This window comes from Periplaneta americana, chromosome 2, assembly GCF_040183065.1.
Source record: "Periplaneta americana isolate PAMFEO1 chromosome 2, P.americana_PAMFEO1_priV1, whole genome shotgun sequence".
Classification (NCBI taxonomy): Eukaryota; Metazoa; Arthropoda; class Insecta; order Blattodea; family Blattidae; genus Periplaneta; species Periplaneta americana.
Genome location: NC_091118.1, coordinates 79,470,883 through 79,484,289, shown reverse-complemented (window position 1 = coordinate 79,484,289; position 13,407 = coordinate 79,470,883). Strand labels below are relative to the sequence as shown.

The 13,407-nt window shown below is 34.5% G+C and overlaps 2 protein-coding genes across 2 annotated transcripts in view; one reads left to right on the top strand and one right to left on the bottom strand.

Moving 5' to 3' along the window:
* The window catches only part of LOC138694369 (calcium and integrin-binding protein 1-like), a 126,776-nt gene that overhangs the window by 32,779 nt on the left and 80,590 nt on the right, over positions 1 to 13,407 (bottom strand). The gene's annotated exons all lie outside the window — the stretch shown is intronic.
* LOC138694371 (oligosaccharyltransferase complex subunit ostc-B) overlaps positions 1 to 13,407 on the top strand; it is a 32,221-nt gene that overhangs the window by 7,366 nt on the left and 11,448 nt on the right. The gene's annotated exons all lie outside the window — the stretch shown is intronic.

Here is a 13,407-nt window from a genome sequence, read left to right as displayed (position 1 = left end):
AGTTCAGGATAACAGGCAGGGTTTGGAATTGAACGGGTTACATCAGCTTCTTGTCTATGCGGATGACGTGAATATGTTAGGAGAAAATACACAAACGATTAGGGAAAACACGGAAATTTTACTTGAAGCAAGTAGAGCGATCGGTTTGGAAGTAAATCCCGAAAAGACAAAGTATATGATTATGTCTCGTGACCAGAATATTGTACGAAATGGAAATATAAAAATTGGAGATTTATCCTTCGAAGAGGTGGAAAAATTCAAATATCTTGGAGCAACAGTAACAAATATAAATGACACTCGGGAGGAAATTAAACGCAGAATAAATATGGGAAATGCGTGTTATTATTCGGTTGAGAAGCTCTTATCATCCAGTCTGCTGTCCAAAAATCTGAAAGTTAGAATTTATAAAACAGTTATATTACCGGTTCTTCTATATGGTTGTGAAACTTGGACTCTCACTCTGAGAGAGGAACATAGGTTCAGGGTGTTTGAGAATAAGGTGCTAAGGAAAATATTTGGGGCTAAGCGGGATGAAGTTACAGGAGAATGGAGAAAGTTACACAACACAGAACTGCACGCATTGTATTCTTCACCTGACATAATTAGGAACATTAAATCCAGACGTTTGAGATGGGCAGGGCATGTAGCACGTATGGGCGAATCCAGAAATGCATATAGAGTGTTAGTTGGGAGACCGGAGGGAAAAAGACCTTTAGGGAGGCCGAGACGTAGATGGGAGGATAATATTAAAATGGATTTGAGGGAGGTGGGGTATGATGATAGAGACTGGATTAATCTTGCACAGGATAGGGACCGCTGGCGGGCTTATGTGAGGGCGGCAATGAACCTTCGGGTTCCTTAAAAGCCAGTAAGTAAGTAAGTAAGTGATAGTGATAGACATGTTTAAGCTCATATCTCCTTAATTTGACTTTGCAGACTCCAAGTTCCCTATCTCAAAATGTTCTGTAGAGCATTTCCTATTTCCTGTTCAATTTTTGGACGCTTTTACTGAATTACCATTTATTTAAGAAAGATTTACGAAAACTGTAAATATGGATGGTTCGGAAGGTCCATTGTATAAATACAGTCAACTCTGGATATAGTGAACTCGGTTATAGTGAACATTCGGCTATAGTGAACGTAAATCGTTGGTCCCGACCTGCATACATTAAAAAGTACATTAATATTTCCGTTTATAGTGAAAACCCTCACTTCGGTTATAGTGAACCTAAAACTGGAACTTTCCAAGAAAATGTAATTTTAAAATGGCCAAAATGATAATTTAGGAAACCCTTTGTCCTACAAACTTCCAAGAATATGTTCAGAACAAAATCTCAAAACTTTTACTCCTTAAGTGCATTGAAAGACAAATGATTTGTTCAGCTTCCTGGACACCTTAAAATATGTTAAAGAGAATAGTGTATGCAGTGAAGGATAAAGGAAGGATTAGTTCTGATTCCTTTAAAAGAGGTTATTAGAAGAATGGGAAAAGAAAATGTTTTCTTTTGTAAAAGGAAGTAGAGTGATGACCAAGGGATAAATACAAGAAGGATTACAGTATAATGGTCAACAACCCTTCCTCTTGCATCTTTGAATAAGTGAACCTTGGGAAATTCCAAGACCGAATACAAAGTAGCATACCTCTAGTGGGAAGAAGGGCAAAATCGGTCTGTGCCAAAATCGGTCTGGCCAGATTAGATTCAAGTTTCGAACTGTGAACATCAGGATGTCGAAGCGTAAAGTGTTTAAATTGGAAGATAAAGAGAACATTAGTACTGATATTGAACGTGATCTGACTCAAACGGGCATTAATTGCATATATAGCAACATCAGTAGTATAAAAACAGACACTTCAGTTTTAGTGAACCTCAGATATAGTGAACAAAATATGCTGGTCTGCAGAGGTTCACTATATCCGAAGTTGATTGTACAAGGCAAAAAAAAAAAAATATATATATATATATGTGTGTGTGTGTGTGTGTGGTATATGTAGGAAATGTTATCAAGAGAATTAAGAGCTATCAGCACAGGTGTTAGCTACAAATTCAACGATATAGAGAGCACAGAACTACAATAACTGACTTCAGGAGATAACTCCTACACATTAGTAGCCCTAGATGTATTTTATATGCATTAAATGAAAATCTTGTACTTCTTACCAATTAAAAGAAAGAGTGTAAGAAAAACAATATCCTAAGAAAAGTTCCGTAGAGTTACTGAGGTAATGAAAAATACTAAACTTATGTATTCAGTTTGAAAACAGGAAGAAATTCGGAATCTAAAATAATTACAAGTCAACTAAAACATAAATTTAAAAATAGTCTCGGAAATAGTGAACAGAGTCAAGTACAGTTTACCGAAAAGCTGGAGCATGCGATGAATTGAAAAAATAATTTGGACACACTATTTATGAATGTGATATATTAGCAATTCATAATCCTAGATCTAGTTGAATCCTGAGAACATTGTGACCTATGTGAAAGCATTTTATAACAGTGATGACGAGATTGGAGTGGATTTTGGGTCATGTTGGAATCCCTGGTAACGAGGCGGCAGATCTGCAGCAAGGGACGGTGCTATGAATGGATCTCAGGTGTATTGACGTGAGAGGTGGCAAGATATTCAAAATCACTTGAAATATAGAATATGGTGGCAATAGGAAGGAGAATGGTTTGCACAAGAGGGAAAGAAATTACGAAGTATAAAGAATACTATTAGAGTTTGCGGTTCATCCACAAGAGCGTCACGACACGAAGTTTTACTTACCCAGTTGAGAATTGGCCACTGTCGTCTGACACATGGTTATCTCCTATGTGGCGAGCCTCAGTCGGAGTGTGATATATGCCGTGTACCACTTATAGTCGAACACATTTTATTACATTGTAGGAAATATGACTGTGACTGTCGACAATATGCAATTCGACCAACTCTACGTAACGCTCTTGGAAATGATTTTAATTATTGTGCAAATGCTGTTCTGAGATTTTTATCGAATACAGGCCTTGATAGGGTGATTTAGTTTGACTCGTTTTACATATCCTCCAGACCCTTTACATCCAGAGGTTACATTTTGTTGTTTTATATACGTATATTTTTAACATACTTGACATTTCGGACATCTACATCTGGATATTTTATAAAGTTTTAGTGTTTTAAATGCGCCAGATAATTTATCTCTGGGTGTTATTTGTTTTATTATTTTGTTTCTTTTTAAATACTACCTAGGTTATGAGAACTGCTCACTTTTATGATTTCTTAAGAATCACCTTGTAAATACTGCATTTGTGTACCTCGTTTTTACTGTTGACATGTTTTAGTTTCGTGTTAGCTTTCAGTTCATTGTATTGCTTGTTTTTGTTTTTGAAGAATTTTAGATAAGGGCGCAAATAGCCAGAGTAGCTGATGCGCCCTTTTTAAACCCCCACTAACTAATAGTGATTACATAAGCCATGGTTCATAAGCAGAAGAGTTTGGTTTTAGGAAACCTTGAAGATAGAATCCAGACTTGAAAAGAGAACTACTGGTATTCAAGTTCTGTGAATTGTGACCAAGAATTGTGTCCTGGCTAGTGCAAATTGTGTCTGATGTATTTGCAGTATACATTAAAGTGTCATACTAATATTGGAAGATTGTAGTTTAAAGAGTTGACAAGTAATGAAGACTTTCCACTTAACACTTACAAAGACTCTTTCTCGAATAATTTGATAGTTTGTAATCTTCGATAGTCAGTGTATTACCTATCATCATATGAGAGCTGCCCTGGTACATTTCATTTAACAGAATGCATAACCAATACGTTTGATTTAAATGGGATTGATGAAATAACATACAAAACATAGACATCAGTCATAAATCAACAGCGAGCGAAGACAGTCATGTTTAATTGAGCTCTGCAGAGCCAGACGCTGACACAGCTGTGTAAGGTTATAGCTTCTGGTATGAGTACACTCACCTGAAGTGGAATATAATATAGTGAAAAATAGTGTGTATACTAATCAAGACCAACAGTGAACAATAAGTTTTTGAATTAATGAGCAAGTGAATTGAGTAAGCAAGATGGGAATTGAGTTACGTGTATATCGAGCAAGAATAGGAAGATTCAGAATAAAAATGGTTGAAGTGTTTGGAAGGCAGAGCCCCTGGGGTTTCGATCAACTACTTCGTGCAATAGGAATAGTATTGACAATATTACTGATAATTAGTTGTGTTGAGTTAAACCCTGGGCCGACAAATGGAGAAGATACTTCACTTTTATTATCAATCCGTGAAGAGATGAAGGAGGGATTCAAGAAAATGATGGAGGAAAACAAACAGAACTTCAATGAACTGAACAGTACAATATCCAGACTGAAGGACGAAATTGTGAACAATACTGAGAGCATAAAGAAACTTCAACAAGAAAACGACCAACTGCAGAACAAGATAAAACATTGCGAATTCCAGATGAGGAAGAAAAACTTAATTATTTTTGGAATGGATGAAGAACAGCGTGAAAATGGACTAGAAACATATAATTTAGTAACTTATCTGTGTAATGAAATTTTTGGCCTGAACCTAAACAATGATCAGATTGAAGAAGCCTTCAGAATTGGAAGAGGGAAGAATCATCCCATACTAGTGAAATTTACAAGTATGTGTACTAAATTATTTATCTTGGATCACTTGAATATGCTGAAAGGTACGAACTTAAAAATTGAGCAGGACTACAGTGTGGAAACAAGGAGTAAGAGAAAAATGTTACTACCATTTATGAAAGAGGCGAGATCGAGAGGTCAGTTTGCGATATTGGTTAAGGATAAAATAAAGATTAATGGAAAACTATATGACTTAGAATATTGTCAGAGGAACTTCAAATCACAGAAATCCCAGGTATCCGAGAGAAGAAATTTCTCAACCAGAGAAAAAAATAGTTCAATACATATTTCGTCCCCTACTAGAATGAATACCGAACAACCGGAAGAGATTTTAGATGAGTTGGTTCGTGATGGCGAGGAACGATCGAGTCAGCAGACTGAAGTATGGATGGAATTAAAGCAAACATCGGAGACTAGACAGCTGATGGACGAACGTGACGACAGAGCAGGACCCAGTCAGGAATCTGCTGAGCCAAGTGGAACAGTAGACCGAGTAGGAAATTGCAGTGACATATGGTCTAGCCTACGTTAGTCAGCGAGAAGAAGAAGAAGAAGAAGAAGACAAGAAGCTTAATCAAGAGGGTTCTACGGGAGATCAAGAGAAGGTGCGGTTAGCGATCAGAGAAACCGTCAGGATGCGAAAAGTATGATGGGTGAAGAGATAGTGATTTCGTCACCACAAGGCAGTATTTTATCGTTGACGGATACATTTAAGGGCCAAAAAAGTTACAATCTTAGATGTTGGTGCATGAGCGGTAAGAAATAAATAAAAGGTCTGAATGAAATTACAACAGGAAGTTTGGTGATTTAATTTCGTAAATCGTGTTTAGTGTGATGAAAATGTTTAGGGGATCATAGATATAGAGATCAGTTAGGAAGTTATCAAATTGAAAAAAAGATGTTGGGAAATTAAAAAGAGGCTAGTTAATAAATATAGTTACCGAATGAAGTTTACTGTAAAGAAGTAAATCTTAGAAAGTGATATAGTGAAGTTTATGAAAGATGATCTTAGTGATAGTATTTACAATTTTCTATGGGTTTTTTTCTGAGTGTTGATTGTGGTTAAGAAATGAATGATCAATCTAAAGTGAACTAGATACTCATGTCAAGATTTAGTAATAAGATTATAATGACGTGTATTAGGTAGAAAAAAAGATCCCTATGAGTATTACCGGGTGAAGTGTTACGAGTTAGATGTAAGGTGGAAAAATGGAATTATATATAAATTTAGTTAGCAAAATTATAATGCTGAAAGGAATGTAAGTGTGGAACGAGCAGATGATGGACAGTTAATATCAATAAGAAGAAATTGACTGATAAGAGTTAAGTTAATAGCGGGAGTAGATGAGTTATGAGTTTAACAGCTGTCGGGATTGCATGCTATTTGTAGGTATATGTAATAGAAAGTTATGGTGAAACCCGTATACATAAGTTGTGGTACACCATAACTAATATAAATGTTGATGACAAATAAATATCTATCTATCTATATATATACAAAACATAGACATCTACAGATAGAACAACACTCTGAACAGTTACCACTTCCGCATAGGAATGTCTGAAAATCTTTGAGAAAAAATTACAACAGCCCCTGCTATACCCTTTCATAGCAACCCAGCAATTTCACTTTAAAAAATTTCAAGAGAAGCAGAGGAGGAGGAGGTGGAGAGAACACACACACATACATTAAAATTCTTACAGTTGTACACTCAGTTCCCACATGCCCACTTCTGGCAAGTGACAGTGCAAATGCTAAGACCACACCATGCACTCACACAGAGGAAAAAGCCCCAATTCTACAATGTGCAGCTACAAACCAGGGTGCAGGGATTTTTATAAGTTAAATTTTTTACTTATATAAATCATTTGAAATTATTCTCAGATTGGTGTATGCTTCAGTGTTTATGAAGTACCTAGGATGAATAATGAAGTCTCAATCTACATGCTGTGTTTTAACAATAATTTGAATTTGGATATGATATAGGCTATTACAACATATTTTTGAACCAGTTCTTCTGTCTTATAGCTGAATGCAACAGAAAGAACTGTTCGTAGCATAACAGAATGTTGCAACTTGTTTATCTAAGTCCTCCTTCTGTTTTTCACTTGTTCAGATGACAAAGGGACTAAGCTGACTTCACTAAATTTTCAGAGGTCTTTCAGTGGATAGGTGATCCATAACTAATGATCTCTTTTGTTTTGATACTGAAGGTTCAATTACTGGACCTTTCTCTAAATTTTGATCTTCATTTTCAGTTATTGGAGTACGCCTATCCTAATTTTTTCCTTTATTATCTTTTATGCTGTTACATTTTTGAATAGGTATCTTCATTGTAGCAACTAATCCTTGCATTTCTAAACCATATGATTTGCATTTAGCTTTCATACCTTTTCCACTTGAAGTGGGGGGGGGGGGAATTAATTCTCTCCAAACTGGATCAAGTTTTCGACCTGAAGTACTCATTTCAAGTTAACAGCAACGTTCTTGCTACACTTTTACAAGTAGAGGAACTTAATACACTCAATAAAGTGACTTTTCTCTTAGCATAGCTAGTTACTACTAAACGTGAAACTCGAAAATGACGTAAAACAAATTGAAAATATAAGAAACGACAGTTTGAATTTGAACAACAATGGACTTTAAGCATTAGATAACTAAGTAGCCTATAAGAAAAGAAACTGACTTTAATTATTTATCCATTAGGTATGTCATTCTTAACATATAGGATGTATCTGCAAATTATTACTTCAAAAATTAATAATAAACATAATTTAAAAAATAATTCACTGATTTTTTATCATAAAAATAATTTGATTTAAATCAGTGATTTATATACTAAACACAGTGTCTAGTGTATATATAGTCACGAAGCTCAATACATAGAAAATATGCATCCATTGACAGTTGAGGCAATAGCGGTTAGCTACTAGCAAATTCATCACAGATCTCTTCCCTAGCAGATGACAAAATACATTGTACTTTCGTTATCAAGTTCTTTTGAAAAAATTAACACCTTCCTTCCATTATTGAAATATTACATATATGAGGTTATTTATTATTTTCATGAAGTATATTAAATTCCACTATAAGCTCGAAAATGAGTAGCTAATATTAATAATAATGGAAATATGAATTAATGAGCGTAACATACGTGTACCAGTACTTGTAGTGTAGGGCTAGTTATCAAAGTTGGATAAGGTTAAGCAATAATAATCACTCCAGAATTGAAAATAAAACATGATCAATCTATTTTTATTACAACAGACTTAATTTTTCTATGTTTCTAATAAAATAATACATCAAAATAATAATAAAAGGAGTACAGTAGAACCTCTATTATCCGTGGTAATGAAGGGGATGGACTGAATGGCTAATTGAAAAAATCGGATAATCTGTATAATGGAAGATTTCCACTGTGGTCTTGTATTTAACATGCTAGGTAGTGGATCATAAGTTCAGTAATTTAAGTCTGGTTGTCAACAGTGGGTTTTTAAGGAGGAAGGAAACCCCTTGTAATGACTGTCTCAGAAAAGATAGGAATAATGGAAGTCTCATAATCGAGCAGTTGTAACTCCAATCTCGTATTCTGATGCGAGATGAGCCACAAGTTTCCCTTTCCCAATCAATTAGTTGAACTTTTTTTTCGATACTTAGCACAACACATTTTCTTTTTCTGTTGATACCCATGGATGAGTCCACACCTGTGGAGTAACAGTCAGCACGTCTGGCCGCGAAACCAGGTGGCCCGGGTTCGAATCCTGGTCGGGACAAGTTACCTGGTTGAGGTTTTTTCCGGGATTTTCCCTCAACCAATACGAGCAAATGCTGGGTAACTTTTGGTGCTGGACCCCGGACTCACTTCACCGGCATTATCACCTTCATTTCATTCAGACGCTAAATAACCTAGATGTTGATACAGCGTCGTAAAATAACCAAATAAAATAAAATAACCCATGGATGACATTTTATATAGAAGTTATATAGAATGGCAATTCGAACAGTAGACAATACTGTGTAACGATAAAGGCTTGTAATAACATTCTCTAGAAAAAATACGTAGAACCTACTAATATAATGTACAAAACAGTACTTCATATAAATTATATTATTTCTGAAGAAAAAAAAAAAGCGAGACATGGACAGTTGGATAATCCGCCAATCAGTTAATAGGGTGATGGATAATCAGGATTCTACTGTACAATCAAAAAGCATATCCACTGAAAGGAGTAGGTCTAATGATGATTTGTCTAGAAATTTCAGCAGCCTAGGTGACAGAACTTTAAATACCTAATGTTGAACATTTCGAGCCTCTGCTGTAATGTGGTAGGTCAGATTCATTTTTAAAGTCCATTTATTGCTAACAGCTGTTCATTTGTTCTGTACGTGCGCATTGTATAGTTGGGCTCCCCCTTCTCTGTGCGAGTGCGAGTCCGAGTCCTGGGTCCCACACTATCACTTGCCAGAAGCTAGTATGGACGAATATGTCAGAAGAATGGACGAAGAAAGACTGTATAGGATCTTAAATAATTATAGACCCCCAAGAACTGGGAGGTATAGGACGACAAATTAAAAGATGGCGCCAACAACAACAGTGCTTTCACAGATGTGTCATATTTAATTAAAACCAGATGATATAAATTTCTGGACTGGCCTAATGTTCTTGTCACTTTTAAGTCGTATAATAAAATATGGAGGTACTTTTTCATTGATAATTGTATGTAGTAACTATTGACTAGGTTTACAGAAGCTTATCTAAAATAAATAAGTTGCTGTTAAATGTTAACAATCATTACCAATACTAATTGGGTGAAGTGTTTGTGTGGAAAGATTCTTGACATAATAGGTCTTGTGCTGCATAACAATTATTATTCGAAAATGTGACATTTTTAGAATAATATAGCTAAGTCTGAACTTTTATGTAAGAAAAGAAGTAATGAAATGTTATGAGTATCCCAGGGGTGCACAATAGGCCTCAGGTCGCGGTGCACAGGAATGTTCCCCTCCTGGCCTCACAGAAAAAAAAAGACAATAATTTCAAGAAAACCAACAATTTTATGATTATTTTGTTATATACAATTTAATCCCCTTCAATTTCCTTCTTTCCAATAAACCTGTTTCCAGAAAAGGTATTACACGAGGTGCCTATGCTATAATAATTATTAAAATATGTTCTGTATAACTTTTTGAAGAAAATATTGTATATTGTTCGTAAAATATGTAATTATAGTAGGCCTATATTTGTATCTTGAGTAAGGTTTTATATAAATACTAGCTTAAAGCACCCAGCGTTGCACGGGTTTTCCTTTCTGCTTCTGTTTTTAATTAAACTGCTTATTACGTTTTTGGAAATATCGGAAACCTAACTATAGACAACCAAAACGAATTGCCTTTACTAAGCTAAGATTTATTCTTTACTTAACGTCACTTACGTGAATTGATTAACTCCTTAGCGAAATGCCTGCCAGCGTTAACTCAATTTAAAACCGTTGTAAATCAGGCACCGAAAGAAAACATGTCATCATGTGCCTGACGTTCAAGGTTTTTATTTATTTATTCTGGTGTAGTTAAGGCCATTAGGCCTTCTCTTCCACACCGCCAGAAATACAAATAAAATGATAGAAAAATCAAACTATGAACAAAGTAAAACCCAACGATAATATGATTCCTTTTCCTCTTTCTGATCAGTTTCAGCATCGAATCAATATGTACATATATAATTTAATTTATATTGGAAGATTTTTTACCCCTTGACTGCTGTACACCCACTTATATCATACCCAGTTTTTTTTTTAAATATGACTTGGAAAACTATATCTCACAAATTCAGAACATATTATATTAATTCTTATTTCATACACAGAATACAGATACAATATAAACTTACAATAAGTCATTTTTTTATAACATAAAGACTAATATTCTGAGAGACGTATAGGCTTGATGGTATTTTAGAAATTAAGAGATTGTTATTTCCACAATGCATAACATACTACATTTGCAACGTGATTATGCAGATAGAATTTTGCAGTAACATATTTTCGGACGTGAACAACAATATTTTGAGAGACGTATATTTAATTAATACAGTGCTATTGTCAGTCGGCTTATGTACATTCACATACTACATTAGTAACATGACAGAAATATCATTGAATTGCTTTTTGATATGTGTAAAATCTCCCCCCCCCCCCACTCCTTTGTACAAAATATAGTCCAGGATGTGAAAAACACGCAGTTTTTAAGTAAATGTCTGCAACTTTGAGGTACTGTCCTTGAGCTTCATTTTAATATGGTCATTACAAATGCTAGTCGCACTGAATTGCAATTGCATTAAATAGAATGGGTATCATAGCAATACGTGAGATAAAAACATCTTATCCTTTCGTTTTTCCAGTTAATATTGCGACTTCTATTACGTTTCGAATGGGTTCTTCACACCAATTCATGTTGGTGCATAATTTTGGTGGGTTAATATTTCGCAGTAGTACGTCTGGTTATTCAATATTAAGTAAATTATGTGGTAGCAATTCTTGTAGTTTGAAAGAATTCTACAATTCAGTTGGATAAAACACAGCCTGCTCACTGTCTACAACTGCTTCGAGAAATTCATAATACGGTCATGGACTGCGTAAAGATATTTATTGTACGAATTATCTAGTTTTAGCCTTCATGATGTTAACCAACAATGTTATTCGTGTTATAATTTCCATGGCCTTGTGAAAGTCGATGTTGAATACAAAAGACAATAATAAAAAAAACAATTTACTATAGAAGATAGCATTTTAATATTACATGTTTGGTCGTATTTATTTCTATTTTTTATATTTTAATTAATTTAACGTCCATTTGAACAATTTTAATATAGCCTATGTTTTTCTCCTGGTTATGAAGGTTAAATGTGCAAACTTTGGCACATATCGGTCAAAGCGTGTAGATTTGTATAGAGAACATACATACCCACATTCACTTTTACCATATACAGTGGCCCTCATAATTGATCGTACACTTACATTTTTCATATAAATAAACTTGTATATTGTATTAGCATTATAATTTACATACAAAACAAATATAATTATAACGTCTATTATCATTTCTCCAAATAAACATAATTTGTACGTAATTTGTCTAAAATGTTAATTAAATAAAATAAAATTTAACAAAACACATCTTATTTCAACATCACATAATTGATGATACAGAGGAAAAAAAAACATAACATTATTTACAAGACAATAAACTCAATACTTTGTAGACAGTACCTTGACTTTAATAACTTTTCTCAGTCGTTTTGGCATGGACTGTACTAATTTATTTGTGATGGAACTAGAAATATTTGATCATTCTTAAATTAACACAGCCTTAAGCTGACTTTTACTTGTCACATGGTGTTTTTGTGCCCTTTTTTTTTTACAATTTCCACCACAAATTCTCAATCGGATTGAGATCTAGAGATTGAGACGGTATATTCAAGCATTTTGGGGTATTATATAGCAGCCACAACTTAACATTGAGGGCCATATGTTTTGGGTCATTGTCATGCTGGAATTGATAGTACGACCCCAAGCCCATTTTCTCCGCACTTTGTTGAAGATTTTGCCTCAAAATGTTAAGGTAGCCGTACTGGTTCATGAAAGCTAGGTTCCCTACATTATTAACAAACATACAGCCCCAAACCATAGAACAACCATCACCATGTTTTACAGTTGGGCAGAGATTTTTCTTTTTAAACTCTGTACTAACTCTGCGCCACACGAAATTTCGTCCATCCGAACTAAAAATGTTGAATTTACATTCATCACTAAAGATGACAGATTTCCAGAACTCTTAACTACAATTTACACACCTTTTCGCAAAGTCAAATCTCTTACGTCGATTTACTTTCGTGATCCATGGATTTTTCCTCGCTACTCTGCCGTGATAACCCGCTCTTCGTAAAATGCGAAGAATCGTTTCAGTAGATACAGGTTGGCTAAGTGTTGCAGTAACGTCAGAGGTCAGTTTCAGAGCACTAAGCCGTGGGTTACATCGAACTGTGGAAACTATCTGGCGTTCATCTTGTTCATTAAGTATTTTTTTTCTACCTCGGCCTCTCTCATTTTGTATTCTTACTTTATACATGTATCTGTTTACTATCCCTTGAATTGTAGAATGTGTTCTTCCAAAAATTGAACCTATTTCTCTATGTAATTTCCCTTTTAAAGCCAAATTAATAATTGATTTGTGCTCCTCCAAGAAAATTTCTTTCCTCTTGCCCATTTCAACGAGCGCACGGAAATAACCAGTCCACTCTGTGTAGTACACCTACTGACAGTCAAGATTCAACTGCTGAACCTCTTGTCTGCATAGCAATAGAGGTGAGTTTGAGGCATGTTAACAGGTGTACGTTCAATTTTGTGATGTAGTTGATCGTGTATTTAAGCTAATAAAATTATTATGCAGTGCTTACAGTATCTGCAAAGAGAGGTGAAAGGAAAAAATAGTAATTGTAATGTGTAAACACATACTCTCCTTGGAATAATTAACGTTATTTAAGTAAAATCGTCTCTGAGTGATTAATATCATAAAATTGTATGCTTAAATGATAATGTACGATCAATTATGAGAGTCACTGTATATTAAGATATCAGTATAATTGTATGGTAACTTTGTTTGAGACAGGATAAATAAAATACTATGGGTATATTATTTATGTAGTAAAACTTCCTTTATGGCGAGTTAAAATAAAATAACGTATCTAAAATAATGTAAATAAATTATCAAAAAAAA